The 23,329-nt window shown below is 37.5% G+C and overlaps 1 long non-coding RNA gene across 1 annotated transcript in view; it reads right to left on the reverse strand.

Moving 5' to 3' along the window:
* Positions 1-10,102: 10,102 nt before the first annotated feature.
* The window catches only part of LOC142869983 (uncharacterized), a 46,445-nt gene continuing 33,218 nt past the window's right edge, over positions 10,103-23,329 (reverse strand). Inside the window, exon 3 of the long non-coding RNA XR_012918510.1 lies at positions 10,103-10,181. This is a non-coding gene — a long non-coding RNA (uncharacterized LOC142869983). The remainder of the gene's footprint in view (positions 10,182-23,329) is intronic.

Consider the following 23,329-nt stretch of genomic DNA (forward strand, 5'->3'; position numbering starts at 1 on the left):
ATCTTTAAGGTAACATCTTAGCTACGCATGACAGAGGCAAATCCAATGCATTAGTGGCTTCTGGGGAATGCAGAAAATGGTATGACCAGTAGATCCTGTGATCATACATTCATGGGTCTGTGGGATCCCATGTTGTTAAATCAGAAACTCTATGTGCTCTCAAATAGTTTAAACTGAGGCACTGCAAGTAGATGGGCAAACCCAGGCCTAGCCTTCCCAGGCATCAATCCCAGTATAGACAAATGATCATTTTCTCCCAACTGAAAATCAACGTGTTACCATGTGGCTGGTTGATCCCCTGAAGGATGGGATGGATATTACCATACGGAGGCCTTGGTTTTTATCCCTGCTGCCAACAGTTCATAAACTGAAGGGTGGCAATAGCTCTACTAACCTGCGTGAGGAGGGGCCCATTCTGCCACCATCTTCACTCCTGTGACAGAGCTGCATGTGTGACTCCACTGTGCCAGGACAGGGTGGGGGACACACTTACAAGGCCTGGTTTTCATCCTTTGGACAAGCCAGCCATCCATCTGGCTGCCTGGTACCCCTTGAGGTGGATGCTCTCTGGAGCCACATATTTGCCTACTTTGTGTCCACTCCGAAAGATTCATTGCCATGCCTCTTCCCCAGATGTCCTTATCCCCACCCTTCCAAACTGCTCCTGCCAGTCCCCTGAACAGCAAGCCAAACCATTTGCCATTTCCTAGGAATCCTTGTGAATCCCGACCTGAGGCCAACATCCCTCTCCACGGCAGGTTGACAGCCAGGTTTACTGCTCCAACCTCTGCATTGTGAATATGTACGCATTCCAGGGTCTCTCAAAGCTACTCTAGTAGGGATGCAATGTGGCAATGATCCATTTTTTTGCTCACACCAAAACCTTTATTCATTAACTAAGCATAACATTTTTAATCCTTTATCAGCTGGCTCTAGGGGACTCTTCCATGGGACCACAGGTACGAGCTGAGGGAGACAAGTCAGTACAACAGAGACTGTGATGTGAAGGCCTGAGCTACCTATTCATGTAACTTACTTGTGCCCCCAGACCTGCTTGGACGTGATCTATAACATACCATTTCCCATATAAGATGGATTGCCACTGCGCTCGCCCAACCTTAGGACCTATTGAATGGCAGCCCTCAGTTTGTGACGGACAGTCCCAGCAATCTCCTCTCTTAATGTCCAATGCCAGGCATCTAGTCTCTGCCAGGTCTAGTTGTATACCAGACAATACTTTTCAGCTAGCTCTGAGAGAATGTGAGCCAGCTAAAGTGATGCTGTCGAGATTTATGCCAGAGAGACGATCTACAGAACAATCAACTCTGTGTATATTAAAGCCTTAAAAAGTCCTAGGCGCCCCTCATTTCAGCTTCCTCATACGTGACCTTCGTTCAGGATTTTTGTCTCCATGCTCTCTGGGAGCACGAGCCGCCTCAAGTGTGCAGCACTAACAGAATAAACCAGTACTCCACAGTAAAAAAAAACGGCAGGGAAAAGAGCCATCGCTAGTCACCAAACTTGCCTTTTCTGTGCATGTTACTGAATTGAAACGGTAATTAAAGTTGTCCAGATGCTGTCGTTTCAGGGGAGCACTAAAGGAGAAAACACAAAATTGCTTTAATTGCCTCGAGGTGATTAAATTTGGAAGTAATGGGCTCTCCATCCCTCTCGCCTCCTTTTTATAGAAGGCAAAACACTAACCTGGTTGCATTTGCAAGAAGATCGATCTGTATGAGCTGTGTGTGTGTGTTTAAATAACTGTAGGCGGGTTATAAATCTAATGTACTTTCAGATTCTCAGTGAAGTGGCCCCAGCTTTCCCATTCATCCCACAATAACACATCTACTTCCCTAGTTCTGCCCCGATAGCCGAGATGCTTCTCACCTGGGTGCTCCCACAATAACAAAGCTATAAAGATGAACTCTCTGGGGTAGGAATTCTTACGGTGTCTCTAATGTGTGCGGGAGATTGATGAGGTCAGTATTAAAGTGGTGTCCTCTAATGAGTTGAAGACTCCCATCTGTGCCATATCCCGATGTGGGAGAAGCCAGGGAGAACGGAATCAATACGGTGCGATGGCCTCTTCATCAACATTAACAGAACAGCAGTGTAAACAGAGGGTGGGCTCAAGGGAGGGCCATAGGGTCTTGAGGTTCAGCCTAATGACTGAGGACCAGCAAACACCATTAAAGTATTAATTCAGATATTCAGTGGCAAATTTAGCTGTTAAAACTGAATTCCTTTGACTCGATGACTATTCACCAAATAAGTAAATTCTACCTCCCTAAAGGAAGGTGCAGATCAGTTGGCAAGTTAATGTTTCCTTGGGAAATAAGACACACCACATATTCTCCCAGGGTTAGTGGCACAAGTGTTTGGTGATCCATCACTGTTCTTCGAATGCTGGGAGACTTGGCTTCTCATTCTGCGGTTTGCTAGTGCGGTATAGGTGTGTTGTCTCCTCCCAAATGCAAGGCTATGATGGATCCAAGCAAAATTGCACTTAGATTAAAAGTGTAATAGAAAGTAAATGAAATGTTTCTGTTTCAGGTTCAATTAGATTTATGAAATCCATCCTGGAGCAATATTCATACACCTGTGACACCTGCATGATGTTACATGTAGAAGGTTTCAGGTGAAAAAGAAATCAGAATTCAAAAATGTTGTTGCACTTACCACCTACTTTAACACTTTGAGGGAAAACTTCACTTTGCTGGTGAATATTCAGGATTTATTTGTCCTATTCCAATTTAAACAACTGAAAGGGTAAATCTCGGAGCTGGAAGGAAATGGCTCTCCTGAATTTTCTGGATTTATTTCTTTTTGAGGGTCAACTAGACTAGTCTAATTTCATTCTTCAGTCCCATCCAGTGAAATATTCCAGTGGACATTGAAACTTGCTGCAAACTGATTAAGTTTCTCAAAGTGGAGTGCGCTGAGCAATGGTTAATTCAAAGAAAATGTTCATAATAGGGTATTGGGCAGGTGGGAGGGGGGAGAGGGGCTATATACATACATAATGAGTGAGATGTAAAAAAAATAAAAAAGAAAATGTTCATTGTCAGGGCAGAAGCAAAATGTTCGTTTGCAAATCTGCCTCCAGACATGTCATCCTCAGTAACAATTGTTCTTGGGTTGGAATAAATGCACAGGCCATTAGAAGAGGGCAAAATAATAATAATTCCATAAGAACCCCAAACTTGTGGGAAGTGTCATGCTTGCAGACACAAGGAGACACTCTTTAGCACCCTCTGAGATTAGTAATATTTTAAATTTGATACTGTGTCATAGTCAAATATTTTTATAGTCATCATAATTAAACATATGCAAAGGTTCAGTTTTATAATTGAGCTGCAAGCATATTGATTTTTAAGAAGCAGGAAATCACAAGCTAGTAAAATATTTTTGAAGCTCATGTTTTCAAATTACATGATAAAATGAGTGCACTTTTTCCTTGAAAAAGTAATCATCAAATGGCTTCGTCACATCCTGACTTGATAAGTGGAAATATTTCCTTCTACTCAAGGTCGCAACAAGACAAACAAACCTGTTGAAGGCAGTGAAGATGAAATTTGCTCACTGCTAAAAAAAAAAAAATTGTTTACAGTTTTCTGGTTTAGCTCAATCAAGTACCACATCAGAGAAAAAGAACAACGAATACCAGTAAACGGAGAGGGCAAAAGACTGAACTCAATGTCAGTCAAATGTCCCAGCCTCATAAATATTTATTATACTGTCTCCAAATATAAGTTTTAAAAAAATCATCCATACTGATGTATCTGGCAAACACCCTTTTGAGGGAATAAATCTGGTGACCTGAGACTAAAGAGATCATGACAATCATTTTGAAGGGAAAAATTCCATAACAGTACTAGTCTGGTCTTTTCTTCTGTCAACTCTGCTGTGACATTTTTAACACGTTGAAGGGAAGTACTTATTAAGTAAATACCCCACTTCTAATTTACACCTCATCTGCTCTTCAGAGCAACAGGATATGTGATTATCATATGTTCACATCTAAAGAGGATCTTTGAAGATTGTAAGGGGTACTATAGGGTTCTGTTATAAGCTACAGGATGAAATATGGGAGTGGCTAAAAAAAAAAAAAGAAAGAAAAGAAAAGAAAGCTCAGAATACCTGGAGTCAGACACACCTGCATCTGAAACATGGACTCTCCAAGATCATAATCAAGGTGTCAGCCACGGATGAGGTTGCATCTGAAAGCATGACTGAAGAAGGGCCTGTTTCTAAGCCCATGTGGCTGTTGGCAGAATTTGGTTCTTAACAGGTAGTTAGATAGACTGAGGGCCTCCATTCCCAGCTGACTCCTGGCCAGAGGCCACCCTCCCTTCCTGGACACTCAGCCTCTCCAACAAGGCAGTTTTTTCATCAAAGCATCAAAGTTACTTCTTTCCTCAAAGAAGTCACAATCTTACATCACTTAATCACAGAAATGACATCCCATTACCTGTGTCATAGTCTTTGGGTTAGAAGCAAGTCATCGATGCCATTCGAACTCAAGGGACAGCATTTCATAAGGATGTAACCCTCAACTGATGATTGGAACCATCTTTGGGTTTCCCTGCCACAAATGGTTTCCTCCCTCATGGGATTATTGTGAATATTAAGTCACCTGGCTCATAGTAAGCACTTGGTAAATATTAGTTCTCACCTATTGCCAAAGCACCTTCTCTTTCTTAATTGTCACTGTATCCAACTTCATTCTTTAGAGCTCTGCACATGCATTGTCTTAGCCATGTGGGTTTCCACGAATTATGCTTCAGAGATTATTCCAGCCAATTGCTGAAACTCTTTCCATAGAGAGAATGTGTCCCTTGATGCTTTTCCAGTAGACTAATTGGAAAAGGAGCTCCTAAGTGACTGGAGAAGCGACAGTGGACAGAGCACGGAAGGAGAGAGAAAGAACATAGGGCTAATGGCATTCGTGGGGCAGTTGACATGCACTGAGGACATTCCTAGAAGTCGTAAGTAAGGCAGAACACAAAAAAATTAAAATAATAAACTTTAGAATCATATCTCAATTTGTATATAAATCCACCACTTCATAGCTGTGTATTCTTGGGCAAATTGTTATTTGATTTCACCTAGCCTCAGTTTCCTCATCTGGAAAATAGACACAATAGCACTTCCCTAGTTCATAGGCATGTTGTGGAGCTCAGATGAGAAAATTCAGGAAAGGGCCTCACAGAGTGCTTAGAACATGAACATTCCTCAGTAAATTTTTTATCATCATCGTCATCGTCATCATCATTATTCCTAGGGTAAAAAGAGGTTGGGATGAGATCATAGGAAACCTAAAATGCTAAGGGAAAATTTGTTTTCTTACTCTGAAGATAATAAGAAGCCATTCATTCTAGGCTTTCCAGGATGGCCATTGCCCATGTCCCTCAAAAACGATCCTCTAAAGAGAAGTGTAACAGGATTTTTACATGTAGAGAGCAAAAACTCAATTATTTTTTGTTGAAAGGCAAGGACTAGGGTGGCAGTGGGAATAACCCAGGCATGGCATGTGACTTAGTAAACAATTTCCCTCTGGCATGGCTATTTTGTCTATTTTTCTGCCTTGCTTGTACATCTTTGCAGACACTGCGAGACCTGGAACACGCCAACCAGTGGGTCATTGGTCGGTAGGGTCATGCAGAACAATAAATAAACAGCATCAAACTCACTTTATTTAATCTGGGTCTTAAAAGAGTATTTGAACAACTAAACAAAACAAACCAAAACCCCGGGCTTAGGTGTCTCCAGGTTTGTGAATGACAGTGGAGGTGGAGCGATGGAAACCACACAGAGGTGACAACCCTGGGCAGTTTGTTTGAACGCCAGTTCTAGAAAATACCTATCACCGGGCAGGTAGGGCTGCTTGGAAGCTCTCGGCTCCTCTAGTGCTTTGTTGTTGTGTTTCTCCTTTAACGTCTTCTAACATGTTCTGGAAGATACTTTAAAAAAATTATCCATACACAGAAATGAAAGGTGGCTCTATTCTCTAGCTTTTCATGCACATGGGCTAGGCCAGCGAGAGAATACAAAGGGCTGCTCCTCTGCAGTAACGGAGCACAGAGGTGAGAACCTCTTACAAGTGTGGGTCCCCTCTCCAGGACTGACATCCAGGTACTCACACACGATGAAATGCTTGAAGAGATCTCGAGGTAAGGGTCTATCATTTGTCTGAATTCCCTTTACAAAATGACCAGCGAGTGGAAAGCCAGTTTCCACTCAAATACATCTAGAAGTAAGACATTCATTTGCTATATACTCTATTTTCAGGCAGTTAAGCTGTTAAACAAGACTACCTGGGACTGAGCTGACATGTGCCCACCTACAATTTACTATTGCTAGTTATATCCTTGAGAATCAAAATGATTTTGTATCATTTCTGTGTTATAGTGCAGCTTCTGTTTTCATTTTTTATTGGCATCTATTCTAGTATATCATTCATATTTCTTTTGACTATTTCTTACTTATCATGCTTGTGAGAATATTTGCCTCTGAGAACAAGAAAGAGAATACTGTGTTTCCCCGAAAATAAGACCTACCCATAAAATAAGCCCTAGCAGGAGTTCTAAGCATTTGCGCAATGTAGGCCCTACCCCAAAAATAAGACCTAGTGATGGGCATGGCTACGCAGCATATCTCCACAACCCATGCATTTTTTGTTACAGATCAGTAAAGAAGATGAGCAGCCCTTCTCATCTGCCTCATGAGAGCTCTATTGCTCAACATCAGAGATTGAAGGCAATGGTTCTACAGGAAATAGAGTCGCAAGAAATTCAGGATGGAATTTGGGGTTTGGAGAGTTATGATGATGTTCCAGAAGATGACTTAACTATATTTGAATAACTATATATTGTTGTACGTACTTAAAAAAAATAACACATCCTCTGAAAATAAGCCCTAGGGTGTCTTCTTGAGGAAAAATAAATATAAGACCCTGTCTTATTTTCAAGGAAACACGGTAGGTTTAAAACCTGCCCTGAAGCCAGAACCTAGGAGCTAAGCTGTAGTCTCCCATATGAATATGAGCAATCCCAACAATAAACAGACAGGGTCACTGGGAGAAGACAAAAACAAGACGTCCCCATATTCAGAGCTGAACATAAAACAAAGACAAGGACGCTACACTACCACAAAGTAACCAAACATCCCTCTCTCTCTGCTGACAGGGTGACTATAGCTTCCTTACCAAGGACAACTCTTGCTCCTCTGCATTCATATCAGCTCCTAAATAAAAATTGTCAAGATACTCTAATCCAGGGGTCCTCAAACTTTTTAAACAAGGGCCAGTTCACTGTCCCTCAGACCGTTGGAGAGTGCGCACTGTGGGCACAGGATAAGTTGGCTGCTAAGCAGGACAGGCAGCTGCAGCAAAAACATCCAGCTGGCAGGATAAATGTCCTAGATGGGCGGCGGCATGTGGCCCTTGGGCCGTAGTTTGAGGACGCCTGCTCTAATCTTTATAGTAGCATTAGCTGTACAGCCAAAAGGTAGAAACAACTCAGATGTTTATTAAAGAATGAATGGATGAACAAAATGTGGTATAGCCACACAATGAAATATTGCTTAGCCATAAAAAAGGAATGGAATCCTAACACTTGCTGCAACATGGAACACTTGTGAACATTATGCTGACTGAAAGAAGCCAGTTACAAAAGGCCACATGCCATATGATTCCCTTCATATAAAATCCAGAATAGAAAAATCTATAGAGACAGAAAGTAGATTAGTGGTTGTTTAGATCGTGGGGGGAGATGAGGCTATGAAAGTGATAACTAAAGAGTACAGGGTTTCTTTTAGGGTAATGAAAATGTTCTAAAATTGATTGTGGTGATGGATGCACATGTCCATTATGGAAATAAAGACTAATGGACTAAGAATGGACAAAGGCTATTTATCCAGAGCTTGCTATAGCAAGGGAGTAAGCCACCATGAGTTGTGTTTGGCAGAGACTCAAAGGCAGGCAGAGGAATGGGAAAGCTTCATAGTGGAAAAAGGGAGGGAAGGCTTCAGGTGTGCCTTGCTTGGAGGCTGTCAGTGTGAGGAGCTGAAGGCAGATAAGAAGCAGCAAGGCATCCTATATTCTTAACAATGAGTATTTGGCTTTCTTTGGTTGGATCGAGTTTGGAGTGAGGGCAAAAAATTAGGGAAACTGTGAATTATTAATCAAATCCTGGCCATTTGGGACTGATTTTTATAGGAGTTATTATTTGGTATCCTAGATTGTTTGCTAGAGATAGTGGCCTTACTTTCTACAAATCTGACATAGACAGTAGATTGGCTTCTTGGGATAGTCACTAGAGATAATGGGTTGATTTCCTGGACTGATTGCTGCAGAATGTGGGTTAAAATTATATTTTTATACATGGTCTGGCCCTTGTTCATATGTATCTTTAGTCTTTCTGCTAAAGATATACTGTGAATATATTAAAAACCATTTAATTGCATTAATTTAAATGGATTAATGCATTAATTTAAATTATATGTTATGTGAATTATGTCTCAATAAAACTTTAAAAAATGCAAGGGAGGTGGGGGAATACACACCATCATCAAATCACATCTGCTTATTGCAGCACCCAATGCAGAACCAGCCCTCACTTCTTTAAGCCATCCCCCAAATCACCTAACACAAGCCCAATCCCTGCAATAAACCCATCCTTCCTTCTACTTGCTGAGATGCTATGGTTTGTGTGCTGCTATATTGCTGTAGCAAGTTAATAAACTGGACTTCTGACTACGAGTATGTTCCTAGCTGTCTTTGGGCACTGGGCTCCATCCCTATGTAAGTTTCTCTTCTGTAACAATGTCAAGTCTGCCCCCACCCTTCTTGCATCATGTCACTGAGAATCCTTCATATGTGTAGTCAGGTCAGCACAGAAACCAGTAACCTTTTCACCTTGCCCGTTCTTGTCACTGAACTTCCATCATTAGAATGTCGTCTGATTGTTTTTCTGAAATATCTATTTTCATAGGTAACAAATGCCTCCAGGCAAGCAGAGGCAGATTATTGTTCTCCTATAATCAGATCCTTCTTTGAGGAATCATTAAAAGACATTTATATATAAATATAATATATATATTATATATGTGTGTATATAAATATATATACACACACATAGTCATATGCTGCATAACAACATTTCAGTCAATGACAGAACACATATTCAAGTCTTCCCATAAGAGTATAATACCATATTTTTGCTGTGCTTTTTTTATGTTTAGATATATTTAGATACACAAATACTTACCATTGTGTACAATTGTCAACAATGTTCAGTAGAACTACAAACATGCTGTACAGGTTTGTAGCCTAGGAGTAGTGGGCTATACCATATAACCTAGGTGTGCAGTAGGCTACACCATCTAGGTTTCTATAAGTACATTCTATGATGTTCACACAATGACAAAATTGCCTAATGACACATTTCTCAGAATGTATCCTCATCGTTAAGCAATGCATGAATGCATATATGTGTATATGTATAAAGCTATACTTCAGAATTGGTTATGAGCCCACATTAGCTTTCTTGAAACAAGCATTCATATGGAAATGGCCAAACATAAGGAAATTGAGAATCAATACCGAATAATTTAAGTCAGTTATTAACTTTATTACATTAGCAGTAGCACATTCATTTCAACTATCGATCCAGCCTATGTAATTAGACTGGGCAAAGCTTCTTGTACTACCAATAAGCCAAACGGGCAAAGGGGAGAGACCGGGAAAGGAAGACATTCTTTACCTCAGCCTGGCCCCCCTCAGGCTTGGAAATGGAGAATTATGTTTCTTGCAACCATCGTGAACAACCCTAGACGTTCACATTCACACCACTAACAATGTTTCTCCCACTTAGGGAGTAGCCAGTGATCATTGTACTTCCTACACTCAAACTGTAAGGCTATAAGTGCTCACAACGACTAAACAAAAGGCATCTTACAGTACAGCCAGAGTGAGATGCTGCAAGTGCAGAACCTACTCACATGCCACTTAAAGTATTAGGGTACTTCAATTCCCTGCCCCTCCCTAACCCCCCACCAAGATGCTGTCCTCACAGGGGTCTTCTAGAGCAGGACACTGACTCACCCAGTAAAGCCCCAGCTTCATTCCAGGTCCCCGGCCTCACTCAGCAGGACTGCTGAGCCGAAGGTGCAGCTGAGTCCTAGAAGGAGGGAGACAGAACACAGGTATATGCTTCATCCTAATCTTAGGATAAAGGAGATCCAAGATCAAGCCAAAGAGATCCATGTCTTAGATAGATAAGGGAGCACATGGCAAACCAATCCTCCCACGGATAACAGCTATAGACTCTGGGCAGAACATAAAACACAACTACCCGAGAACTCTAAAGATTTAACGAAACAAACTGTGGCTGGAGGTTCACAGCTTGGACAAGCTGTAGGCGGGCATGGGGGTTTCTGTAGACCGGCCCTGTGTGTGGCAGGATTGGTGCAGAGCAGCTCGAACTCCAGTAGAAAGTCTACCATTTTTCTGGCAGAAGAACCAGGACAAAGAAATATGAAAGCCAGGTCTACCAGAGGTGAAAGGAAAACCTCAAATTCTGTGTATAAACTGAGGTTAAGGCTCTGGCTGACTCTTGAGCCACAGATGTGTGAGGTAAAAATGAAAGCAACCTGCAGCTAAGGATTAAAGAACTGGCCTAGGATCTGAAATTCCCACCTTTTCCCAATCCTTACAGGCATTAAGAACTCCAGTGTGAGTTAACCAGATTAATTGCCTGCTTAAAAGCAACCCAATGTTCTTTGGAAGAATATGAAATAATCTGAAATTATATGATATAACATTCACAAAGTTAAGATTACTATACCTCACATATATATATAGACTAACAGCAACAACACCACAAATAAGACCAATTAGCTAGAATAAAAACCTTGGGGTGGATATAACCCTGAGAGTCCCCCATATTATATTGTTTAAAATATCTAGTTTTCAACAATAAATTATAAGACATGCAAAGAGAATGGAAGCTTGGGTCATACACAGGGAGAAGAAATAAACTAGTCAATAAAAACTGTCCTAGAGGAACCCCAGACAGTGGATTCATGAGAGAAAGATTTTAAATCAACTATTATAAATATGGTCAAAGAACAAAAGGAAACAATGTCTAAAGAATTAAAGAAAAGTGTGAGAATGTTGTTTCATCAAATAAAGAAGATCGATGAAGAGAGATAGAAATTGTTTTTAAAGCACCAACTAGGAATGTCAGAAAAATCAAATCCAGAAATATGTTTTTAAAATGACAAAGTTTCATATACGCAAAGTTGGTTTAACATTTGGAAATCAATCAGTGTAACTCATCATTTTAAGAGATTATAGGAGAAAAATCACCAACTCAATAAAAAGAAAAAAGCTTTTGATAAAAATCAACATACATTTGCGATAAAAATCCTCAATCTACAATAAAAAGTTTTCTAAATTTAATAAAGGATATCTTTAAAACATCTATAAAATACTGCATATTGTACCTTAATGATAAAATATTAAGCACTTGAACACTTTCTCCCCTAAGAAGGAAACAAGGTGAATGTATGTTCTCACCACTTTTATTCAACATAGTACTAAACAGAGCAATAGATGCCCAAGCCATTACAACAAAGTAGATTTCTTAACAATGGCACTATTTGGATTGTGGGCTGGATAAATTTTTGTTGTGGAGGGCTGTCCTGTACACTGCATTATGTTTAGCAGCCTCCCTAGTCTCTATTCACTACATACCAATACCAACTCCTAAGTTGTGGCAACCAAAATTTTTTGAAAAGGTATTACCAATATCCCCTGGGGAGCAAAATTTCCTTCAGTTGTAAACCACCACAATAACCCAAGAAAACAAAATGCATTACAATCTGAAAGTAGGAAGCAAAGCCATCTCCGTGTGGGAGACAATTTGTTTACATAAAAATATCCTCAGGAATATACAAAAAGTTACTAGTGAATTTAACAAGGTCACTAGATACAAAGTTCATAAAGAAAAATAAATTACATCTATTCTATATTAGAAGCAAACAACTAGACTTTGAAATTAGAACAACAATTTATACTATGAAAAAAAATTAAATATGTTTTTCTTTTTAGAGACAAGGTATTACTCTGTCTCGCAGGCTGGAGTGTGGTGGTGTGAACATAGCTCACTACAGACTAAAACTTCTAGACTCAAGCCATCCTCTTGCCTCATCCTCCCGAGTAGCTAGGACAACAGGGGTGCGCTACCATGCCTGGCTAACTTTTTTTATTTTTTGTAGAGGTAGGGTCTCACTATGTTGCTCAGGCTGGTCTTGAATTCCTGACCTAAAGGGATCCTCCTGCCTTAACCTTCCAAAGTGTTGGGATTACAAGTGTGAGCCACCACACCCAGCAAAACAATTATTAAGAATAAATCTAGCAAAAGATGTAAAAGTTCTCTATATGGAGTATTGCTAAGTTCTATCTACAGGGAGAACATTGCTGGCAGGGAATAAAGACCAAAATAAGAAGAGGATTATACCATGTTTATTGATTAGAATCGTGAAAGCCAGTCATTCCCACAATATGACAAATTGAGTTCATATGAGAAAGCTTATATTAAATGTCCCTGAAGGTGTATTTTGAGGTTCAGTGATAAAATACAATTGTTTAGTATAGTAATTGGCACACAGGAGGCATGCAGCAAATCTTACCTATTATCTCTGTTTAATTACAGCTTCTCTGCTGTTAAATTCCATCTGTTTCTTCCATCTTTACCTTTCACTGTTAAAACTAATAGAAACTTCTACTTTACTGGATTAGCTGAAGCTCTTCCTGAATCTGAACAGATAGGCTCTTCTCACCTTCTGCACTAACTTAGAACATAGGCTGCTAGAGCTGGCCATAGAAAGCAGCTAATTAATTCCCATGACTGAGTAAATGAGTTATTCTGGCTTTCTTTACAGGTGGGAATGAACATCATAACAAAAACCAAACATGATCCTCCTTGTCACATTCCTTGGCTACCAACCTCCTTCAAAGAAACCTAAAATGAACTCAAAATGTGGTCCTCAGGAAACAGAGGCATCATCAATTTTAAGAAAAAAAAATTTTAAACCAGTTTTACATCATAATAGTGTAACATAAAAAAAAATGTTGTTCTATGCATAAGCAAAATCAAACACTGAAGAAAATGTATATAAATAATATACCCACAAATATGAACCAATAGCTCAGAAATATGTTTTTATACCTAGATTTCTCTGAATAGAGACCCAAGTTAGACAAGACATTTCCCCCCCCCACCTCATATAGAATATACCGTTTGTGGGGTCTGACCTTATAATAATTAATTTCACTTCCTAAGGGTTGCCCACATGTGCTGATGAGGTAAAGATATGAACTGAGGTTTAATATGGAAGAGTGAAGAGACATGATACTGTTGTAATGAAGTAAGTTAAAACTTGGAAAATGATCAAGAATTCAGTCTTGCTCAGCTTTTTTGTTGGGACTCTCTTTTGACCTGCTCAAGAAAACCAAAAAGGAACAAGCTGTGATGGGTAATTTCTTTTGGAACTAAGTCATGGAACCATTATGCAATGATAAATCAAGAGAAAAGTCTTTGCCAGTAATATGATTAGTAATGCCAGGGTCAGAGACAGTGGCAGGAAGAAGTTCTGATGACGTAAGCTTATGACCTTCATGGCCTAATCACGTCTCCTGCTAAAGAAGCACAAACGGTACCATTTTTATTATACTACAACCAACCAGCTGGGTCGGAAGGGGGACAAACAAACCTTGGGCAATCATATTCAGTCACAAAGTTCCTTATTTAGTTTGGTAGCAACTGAATAACAACATCTCTGGTGAGCTGCTAATGAAATCCTCTTCTCTTAGCACCTAATCAAAATTCACAGCCAGAAGCAACGTGGAATGAGGATCCCAGCTAAAACATTAATTATTCTGGTGATAAAACTGTCTCAACAGTGGGCTTCAATCAGACACATTATTTGTGACCAGAAATGCTTAAAGCATCATGTTCACCCTTTGATGTTTGAACATTTCAAATTAGGAAGGAAGGAGGGCAAATAAGCTATCCATTCCCCAGTAGGTGCTAGTTAGTGGGCAGCATGAAAATCAGAGAGAAAAATGTGAATTTATAGTTCTTTTTCCTTCAAATTCTGAGAAAAAATGACAGGTTCCAAAAATCATGAGCATAGGAACTAAGCCAAATTTAAAAGATTGATGGTTTCAGCCCATTTAGCTCACAATAAGTAGGCTGCAGTTGTTCTATTGCTATAGAATTTATCTGTCAGAATACCAGTATTTGTTAGTATTAGAACAACCTTGTACCTCCTCATTAATTGTAACGGTTTCTCTAAATGTAGAGGTGCCATTGGTAAGGCCATGAACATAAAGTATTACAAGCACCATCATCAGAAAGAAAGAAAACAGCTCAACACTCTTAGTACTTGCAGAGCTCCGGACATGGTGATCTGGAGAGACAGCCAATATGATTTACCTACCATATGGCCGATTTTCTGCTTGTTTTATTATGGCAACTATACGTGGCCTTCACCTGTCATCTTATGAACACCCATATTAATTCTATCATTATTATTATTATCATTTCCATTTTACTGAGCAAAAGAATCAGAGACAAAGAGAAACTATGAGGTGACCAACATCACACGGCTTTACTGGTGGAAATGAGATTTGCAAACTTCACTGGCTCTCAAGTGCACACCTTAACTGTTTGGTGCACTACTCCCAAAACAGTTACTCTTTACTTACTCCTGAGGCTTCCCTTCGCTCTCTAGGCAGTTGGAAGACGTATATAACTACCTTTTCCTGTGGTATGAATTGCATAGTAGTCTGCAATTAAATTTTATGGGAAAAAAATGAACTGGAAATCAGAAAATAAAAACCTTAATTCTGATTTAGGTAAAATTAGTTATCATTAGTGTATGTAACCTTGAATCAGTCTTTTCATTTTTCCTTGGTTACAAAATGAAGAGGTTATTCTAGGTGACTTATAAAGGTCCTATCAGGAAGAATTTCTATCAGTCTTTGCCATTCTTATAAGTATATGAGTAATGAGCACTCACTCTGTTTTGTGTACTTTATTTTTTTTGTCTAAAGCCAAAGCAAAGTTAACCAATTTTCTTCTTGAACTTTTCTTTACCTGTATTTTGAGACTACCCTGATGATGTACTTCTGAAGATATAAAGTTTTAATTCCAGGGAACATCCTAGTGGAAAAACATGTGCTGCCATTACTGGGAATTAGTTTTAGCATGTTTGTAGTAAAAGGCCATTATACAAACCTTTCCTTCCATAAACCTTGGAGAAAATCATTAGTATTCATTAACCATGGGAAAGTGGACTTTCCAATATGAATTTTCAACAGCAACTTAGGATATAAAGTTCTGATATTCAAGCACGCCCCCATTTAGTAGACATCTCTAAATTGTCTTCTAAAAGCTCATCCTCGCCAGGAGGCTCAGGAGACATTCCCCAAGAATGGGTGCAAAGAGCAAGACATAATTACCATGGTTCTTGGGCTTAGGTAGAGAAATGAATCTCAGAAAATGAAGAGCGGGAGTGTGTTTGAGACAATGAGGCTATAAATGGCAGGGTTCCTGCTGAGGAGAAATCTGCCTCCCAGAAGAGCTAAGAGAAGTTAAAAGAGAAGTTAAAAACACAAAGTAAAATGTCATCATTTTTAATGAAGAGGTATACAAAAGTCATCCACAGTGACTAATTCCTTAAAAAGCATGTTTCTATTCTAAAACTATTTCAGGAATGAAATAAATATTTGCATTTTCTACAGAAGTCCAAGAAAATAACCAAAAATTACAAAACAGGAGATTGGTTTAGTAAATGTGCCACATCCATACAATGGAATGTTGCACAGTCATTAAAAATAATATTCTAGAAACATGTATTTAATGAAAAGGTGTTAATTATGTATGTTGGTTTTAAAAAGTGTATTCCAAAACAATAACCCAGTGATAGTGCCGTTTTGCAATGTATGAGTGTGTGCCTGTCTATGTATGTATATACAAATATGATAACCGATTACTTCTGAATGGTAGGATATCTTATTATCTTATTATCTTATTAATTTATGTGTGCTTTCTGATTTTTCTCTAATAAACATGCATTAATTTTATAATGAAAGGAAATATATTTTCAAAGTATCTCAAGAAAACAGACCCTGTATACAATCAAAAAGAAAAGACATAGTATGTGTCAAATGGCACTGTTTCTTAGACTAGGGACTTGTTGGTGTGCATTAGGCCTTCCCAGGGGAGGCTGTTCTGGGCCCCAGGCCACTGCTGCTAGGCTGTCAATAAATAACTGCAGCTTGGTAGGCTTAATATGATCCACCCTTGGACATGAGCACAATATCTGGAATGGGACCAGCTGTTCATTGATTATCTAAGCAGAGAGTCTTACACTGACTATAGCTGACTGTCCATCAGTACTGTGACAGTCTCTGGGAGTGGAGAATTGATAAGACATGGCCTTTCAAAATGGCCACAGTAAAATAACAACTGGAACCCACCCTTGATATTTAATCCTTGTCACTGGCAAAATCAGATTTACAGCTAGAGCCAAAGACTTTGCTGTTTCTCTCCTTGACTCAGTCTTTAAAAAGGAGAAAGCACATTAAAGAGATCAAGATGTGTAACACTGGGAAAATACGTCTATTACGTACCTTATTATATTATTATTAGTGGCAGAAGTATTGGAAACCAGAAAAATGAAAGAAACCAAGACAGAAGCCACCACTTTAAAATATGTCCTAAAATAGTTTTCAATCCTTTAGAATAAACCCCAGAATTAAAAAAAAAAAAATGTTGGCCTGAAAAACTCTTCAAATTTGTCCTTCTAAAAATAATTCTCCCAAAATATGTTCTCATTTTCTAAGTGAACATAGAGTAAATAAAATTCATTTATTGCTAAATGAGTGTTATTCATGTATCCAACTGAGGCATAGTACACAACTCAATAATGGTCAAATTGGTAGCATTGCCCAAGGCAGCAGTGCATTAACTGTAAGCTAAATAGCTGGTAACTCCTGGAATTGAACAACATGATAGCACCGAGTAGCATTCTATATTGACATAGTACATTGCAAAGCAATTTCCTCCACCATACAGACCTCATTTGATCCAGGGAAGTATGGTGAGTAAGTATGATCATTATGATTCCTATGTTTCAAGTAAGAATGCTGAGGTTAATGAATTATCCACAACCCGAAGTATTTAGTACTTGAAAATGAAACTTCTGACTCCAAACTGACAATATCAAACTTTCAAAAACACAGAAACACTAGTTTAATAAATTATTGCTCTATTGCCCATTATATAGAAAAACAAAACTCTTGAGTTTTAAAAATTAAGTTCTACAATGTTTTATTTTCCCAAGTACCTACTTAATCTCTTTCCAGAAAGTAATTCCTTTTATTTTTTAATTGAAGTGAAATTCTTATGACATAAAATTATCCATTTTAAATGAACAGTTTAGTGGCATTTAATACATTCACAATGTTATGCCACTACTACATCTATGTAGTTCCAAAATATTTTCATCACCCAAAATAAAACCCTATACCCTATACCCATTATGCATTTACTTACTTTCCCTCCTTCTCTCAACCCCTGACAACCACCAATCTACATTCTGTCTTTATGGATTTTATTACTTTGAATACTTCAGATAAATGGAAAAATACAATATGTGACCTTTTGTGTCTGGCTTCTTTCAAACAGTGTAATGCTTTCAAGGTTCACCACATTCAAATCATTACTTCATTCCTTTTTGTGGTTGAACAATATTCAATATTGATTCAATACCCAATCATATGTGTGTAAGTCTTTGCTTGAATACCTGTTTTCAATTCTTTGGGCTATACTGAAAGGAGTGGTGAGATCTACTCAGATTTTCTGCTTCTTCTTTAGTCAGTTTCAATAGTTTTCTTTCTACAAATTTGTCCATTTCATCTAAGTGATTAATATCTAATTAATTGGCATGCAGTTTTTATAGTATTCCTTTATAAGTCTTTTAGTTTCTGCAAGGTTATTAGTAATGTCCTGCATTCCTTTAGTAATTCAGTAATTTGGTCTCTCTCTCTCTCTCTCTCTCTCTCTCTCTCTCTCTTCCCCCCCACCCCCATCAGGCAAGCTAAAGGTTTCTCCATTTTATCAATCTCTTCAAAGAATTAACTTTTGGTTGCATTGATTTTCTTTATTGTTTTCATTCTGCTTTATTAATTTTTGCTGTAATCTTTATCATTTCTCTCCTTCTGTTTGCTTTAGGTTTAGTTCACTCTTCTTTTCTCCATGTTTTAAGGTGGAAGGTTATATTATTTATTTGAGATCTTCATTTTTAAAATGTATATAGAGGTATAAATTTCTTTGTAGTCATGTGTTTAACTGCTTTCCATGGGTTTTGCTTTATTGGGTTTTCATTTTCTTTCATCTTGAAGTATTTTCTTTCCTTTAAGATTTCTTTGGCTCGTTGGTTATTTTGGAATGTGCTGTTTAATTTCCATATTTTTGTGAATTTTCCACATTTCCTACTGTTATTGATTTCTAATTTTATTTTACTGTAATTGGAGATAATACTTGGTATTATTTCAATCTTTATAAATGTATTGAGGTTTTTTGTGGCACAGCATCTTGTCTATCCTAGGGAATGTCTCATGAACATTTGAAAAGCATACATACTCTGTTGTTGGATGGAACATTTTACAGATTCTAGTATAGTTTTGTTAAGTCTTTTACTTCTTTGTTGAGTTTTTATCTAATTTTTCTATCTGTTATTAAAAGTGAGGTTTTATAATCTTCATTTATTATTCCAGAATTGTCTATTTTCCCTTACTTTCTTTCAGTTTTTACTTCATTTACTTTGGTGCTCTGTTGTTACATGCACATGTATTTATATTTGTTATATCTTCCTTTTGGATTGACTGTTTTACCATCATAAAATAGTCCTTTATATCTCTAGTAAAGTATTATGTTTTAAAGTTGATTTTGTATGATATTAATATAGCCACTCAAGCTTTCTTATGGCCACTGATTACATGACATATTTTCTTCCATCTTTTTATTTTTGACCTATGTGTATCCTTAAAACTAAAGGAATGTTCCTCTTGTAAACAGCATATAGTTGGGTCTTATAATTTTTTATCTATTTTGCTAATGCATGCCTTTTCATTAGATTATTTAATCCATTCACATTTAGTATTGTTATTGCCATAGTTATAGTCTGCCATTTAACTTTTTATTCTATATATGCCATATGTCTTTTTTCTTCCTCTAGTTTTCCTTTTGTGCTTTCTTTTGCAGTAAGTGAATATTTTGTAGTATAACATTTTAATTCCTCTAATGACTTTTTACTATATTTTCTGAGTTGTTTTCTTAATGTTTGCTACCAGACTTACAATATAAAACATAATTTATAAGAATCAACTCAGTTTTATACTAACATACTACACCTATATATATTACAAACCAAATAACACATTGTTATCATTATTACTTTATATAATTTCATATTTATTAAAGTAGTTAAAAGATGAAAGGACAGAAAATATACAAAGTATAAGAGCACACAAATTCTGCCAAAAGTTTGCTATATCAACCTTATTTACCATTTCTGATTCATTTGTTTCTGAGCATTTGATATTCTATCTAATTTCATTGTTTACTTCAGTACAGCTTTGCTTCCACTCAATCTTTTGTACTGTTATTGGCAAATATATAGCATTTCTCCATGTTACAGATTTAACGATAAAATTATATACATATTATTTTATACAATTGCTTTTTGTATCAGTTAAGTGGAGAAAGGAAAATAAATATGCATTTATACTATATTTTATAATCATACAATCATTTTAGTGGAGCTATTTTTTTAAAAAGGTGGATTTGAACTACCACCTGTAGTCACTTGCTTTCAGTTTGAAAAAAACTTCCTTTGATTTGTGAATCAGGTCTATTAACAACAAATTCTCTCAATTTTTGTTTTTCTTGAAATGTCTATTTCACCTTCATTTATAAAAGGTGGTTTTGCTGGATATAAGATTGTTGTTTGGCATTTTTTTTTCATTCAGCACATTGAATATGTTATCCTATTGTGTCTGATTTCCATTATTTTTACTGAGAAATCAGTGGTTAATCTTGTTGTGGTTTCTTTATAAATGAGGAGTCATTTTTCTCTTGCATTTTCAATAATTTTCTCCTTTGTCTTTTGCTTTTGGCATTTTTAATATGATGTATGTGAATTATTTACATTCATCCTAATTGAGCTTCAGAATTTTTTAATGTGTGTGTTAATGTTTTTCATCAAATTTGGGATGTTTTCAGCTATTATTTCTTAAAATTTTGTCTGCTGCTTTTCTTCTCTTTTTTTGGTACTCACATAGTCCGTATGTTGGTGTGTTTGATGGTGTTTCATATTTCTCTGAGGCTCTGTTCATATGTGTCATTCTTTTTCTCCCTGAATTTCAGATTGTATACTCTCTGTAGGTGTACCTTCAAATTAGTTATTTATTTCTTGTGCCAGTTCAATTTATTGGTGACTCTGTCTAGTAAATTTTCCATTTCAGTTATTTTACTTTTCAATTCCAGAATTTTCATTTTTATTTTTAATAATTTATCTCCCTATGTTGATATGCTATATTTGATGAGATTTGTCATCACTTGTTCTCTTCTTTAAGAAAAGGTTCACTTAGTTTCTTGAATATATTTATAATAGCTGCTTTCACACATTTTTATTTTAAATCTAATATCATTGCTTTCTCACAGGCAATTTTTGCTACCTGATTTTTTTTTCTGTGCATTGGTCATAATTTCCTGCTTCTTTACAACTCTCATTGTTTAAAATCTGGACATTTTAGATAGTACATTATGGCAACTCTGGATGTTGATCCTCCCCTTTAGGGGCTTGTTGCTGTTGTTTGCTTGTTTATTTGCTTAGTGACTGGCTGGACTATTTTAGTCAAGTCTATCTCCCCCAAAGTATGAAGCCTATAGATTATGCCTCAGAGAGTGTAGCCTTGAATATATACACAGTCACCCTGTTATTACAGTAGTTTCAGCAGGCCAGTTTTTACTGTATTTTTTCCTTAATCTCACTCAGCTGTTGGCCTCTAACAATTTCTAGATAATTGCTCTATAGTTTTCAACAATGAGTCTGGGGCATAAATTGTTGCCATAGTCTGATCCAATTAAATTCAGAACCCTTTGTGGGGATGCTTTTCTTTTAAAGTAATCTTTGAGGTTTGTTCTGACCCTAGAGTTTCTTCTTAGCTGTCTTTTCCCCAGTTCTGTCTGGTAAAGTAGCTAGCCTACTGGTTGGCTTGTTTCTCTCAAGCAGCTACCAGCAGCCATCAACCTTCTCTTAACTGCTTGCTGCCCATCTCCCCATTGTTTTTTAGAATGTCCTTAAACTTGAATTTTCCTACACTTTGTTTCACATGAAGCCATTGCCTTTGGGGAGAGTTCTGGAGCTCTCTGTTGTTATAAGATGTCTCTTCCCCTGGGCGAACATTACAAAGCCACAGCTCTAAAGCTAGGGTGGTCACAGTGAGCTGCTACTGTGAGCTGCTAGTGGAGTGTTACTCTTCTTTAACAGCAGTGCATTGGATGAGAGTAGTAGCCTCTGGCCTTTCCAGCTTATATATCCTGGCATGGAACCACCACCCTACAAGTAAGCTAGGTCAAGAGCATCATGGCTTTAGTATTCTCAGTTTGCTATGCCTGAGGTAGAGTCTCTGTCCCATAAGCAAGTGCTAGGTGGGTGGAAGCCCACACCTCTAGGTAGTACTTGCCTAGACTTTAGCCTCTATAACACATTGCTAGGGGGAGAGGGATGAGAAATTCTAGCCATCTGCCTTTCCTAGGGAGACAGCATAGCTCTCAACTGGGAACCAAGGAGAGAGAGAGATCCCTGTGATCTTGGCTACACCCACCTAGAGTGGAGTTTCCATCGTGTTGAGCTGAAAGAGAGTATGGAAGATGCGAGCCATGGTTCAAATGCCACAAACTCTTAATTGTTCTTACCAAGTTGGGGGTTTTCTTAAATAAATGTTTCTTTGTTTTTATATGCTTTAGGACAATTTCCAGAGATTTAAATGCTTGTTTATTTAATATAAATTTCATTAGTTATGTTTACTTCACTAGTGAACAGGATCACAGAACTCTTCCCACTGCTACTGTGGAAACAGAGCTTCACTCTTCACTCTTTAATATTTTAAGGCTAGAAATAAACCTGATTCTTCAGCAGGCCCAGATTTTTAAAAGTCATAACATATTTGGAATTTGTGAGAACCCCGAAAGTCAGCTAATGTTTTACCTCAACCATGTTACTTATCATTTTGCATATTTTTAAAGAGGACATTTAGAAACAGTAAGGGGCATCCTAGCCACGTGGCTATTTAATGCCAGACAGAAGGGTGAGAGGAGGTCACACATAGGGAAATATGCAAGTTCCACCTTAGAAGGATATTATATTTGTCATGCAGTAGGTTATTTCTTGTTCCCGTAGTCAGTCTTTGTGACTTTCTAGGCTCAACTTCCCTAAGTGGGTCCTGATTAGCTTCTCTTTTGGCACCCTGGTGTTTCTCTATTTGTTATCAGCTTCAATGCATGAAGCATAACTGAAATAAAACTGGTTCAGCATTTCATAAGAAAAGGTGCAACAGTGCTTTAGAGTTGTTTCTTTTAACAGCACTCAAACACCATACATATAATTTGCATGTGAATTTGAAATATGGATATGTTATATTCATAGGTAGGTATAGATATGTAAAAAACAACAAGGAGGGTTTTTTTTCATTTCTTGTACATTCAGAAAAAAAATAACACACTTAAGGAATGCTTAAACTTGTAAAGAAAAATTATCTTTAAAATGTTTCTTGTCTTAAAGGATAAATTAAGAATTCAGTGTTAGGCATGAGCCTCAGCTTAATAGTGTAATACTCTTTTTTAATGTAGTCCCTAAAATATTTATTTTCACAATATCCAGTAGCCAAAGCAGAAGCAAATACACAAATATATCAATATATCAATCTTTTGAAAAAGAAGCACAGTTAATTCATCCAATGCCACCATGATGTTTTTGAGAAAAGTAAAATTCTGGAAAATGTGTATCAAAATGCACTCTGCCTAATAAAAAAAACCTGGGGGTTGGGCAAAACAAGAGACTGAAGATCTATCTGCATGCTGAAAAATACTTCTAGTCGGTGGGAGTAAAAAGGCAAGAAAAAAAACCAAAGGGTTTAGTTTCTCTGCTGACGAACATAGGCAGTGAGTGCTGGGAGTTCCTTGCTAAA

This window comes from Microcebus murinus, chromosome 3, assembly GCF_040939455.1.
Source record: "Microcebus murinus isolate Inina chromosome 3, M.murinus_Inina_mat1.0, whole genome shotgun sequence".
NCBI classification, from domain to species: Eukaryota; Metazoa; Chordata; class Mammalia; order Primates; family Cheirogaleidae; genus Microcebus; species Microcebus murinus.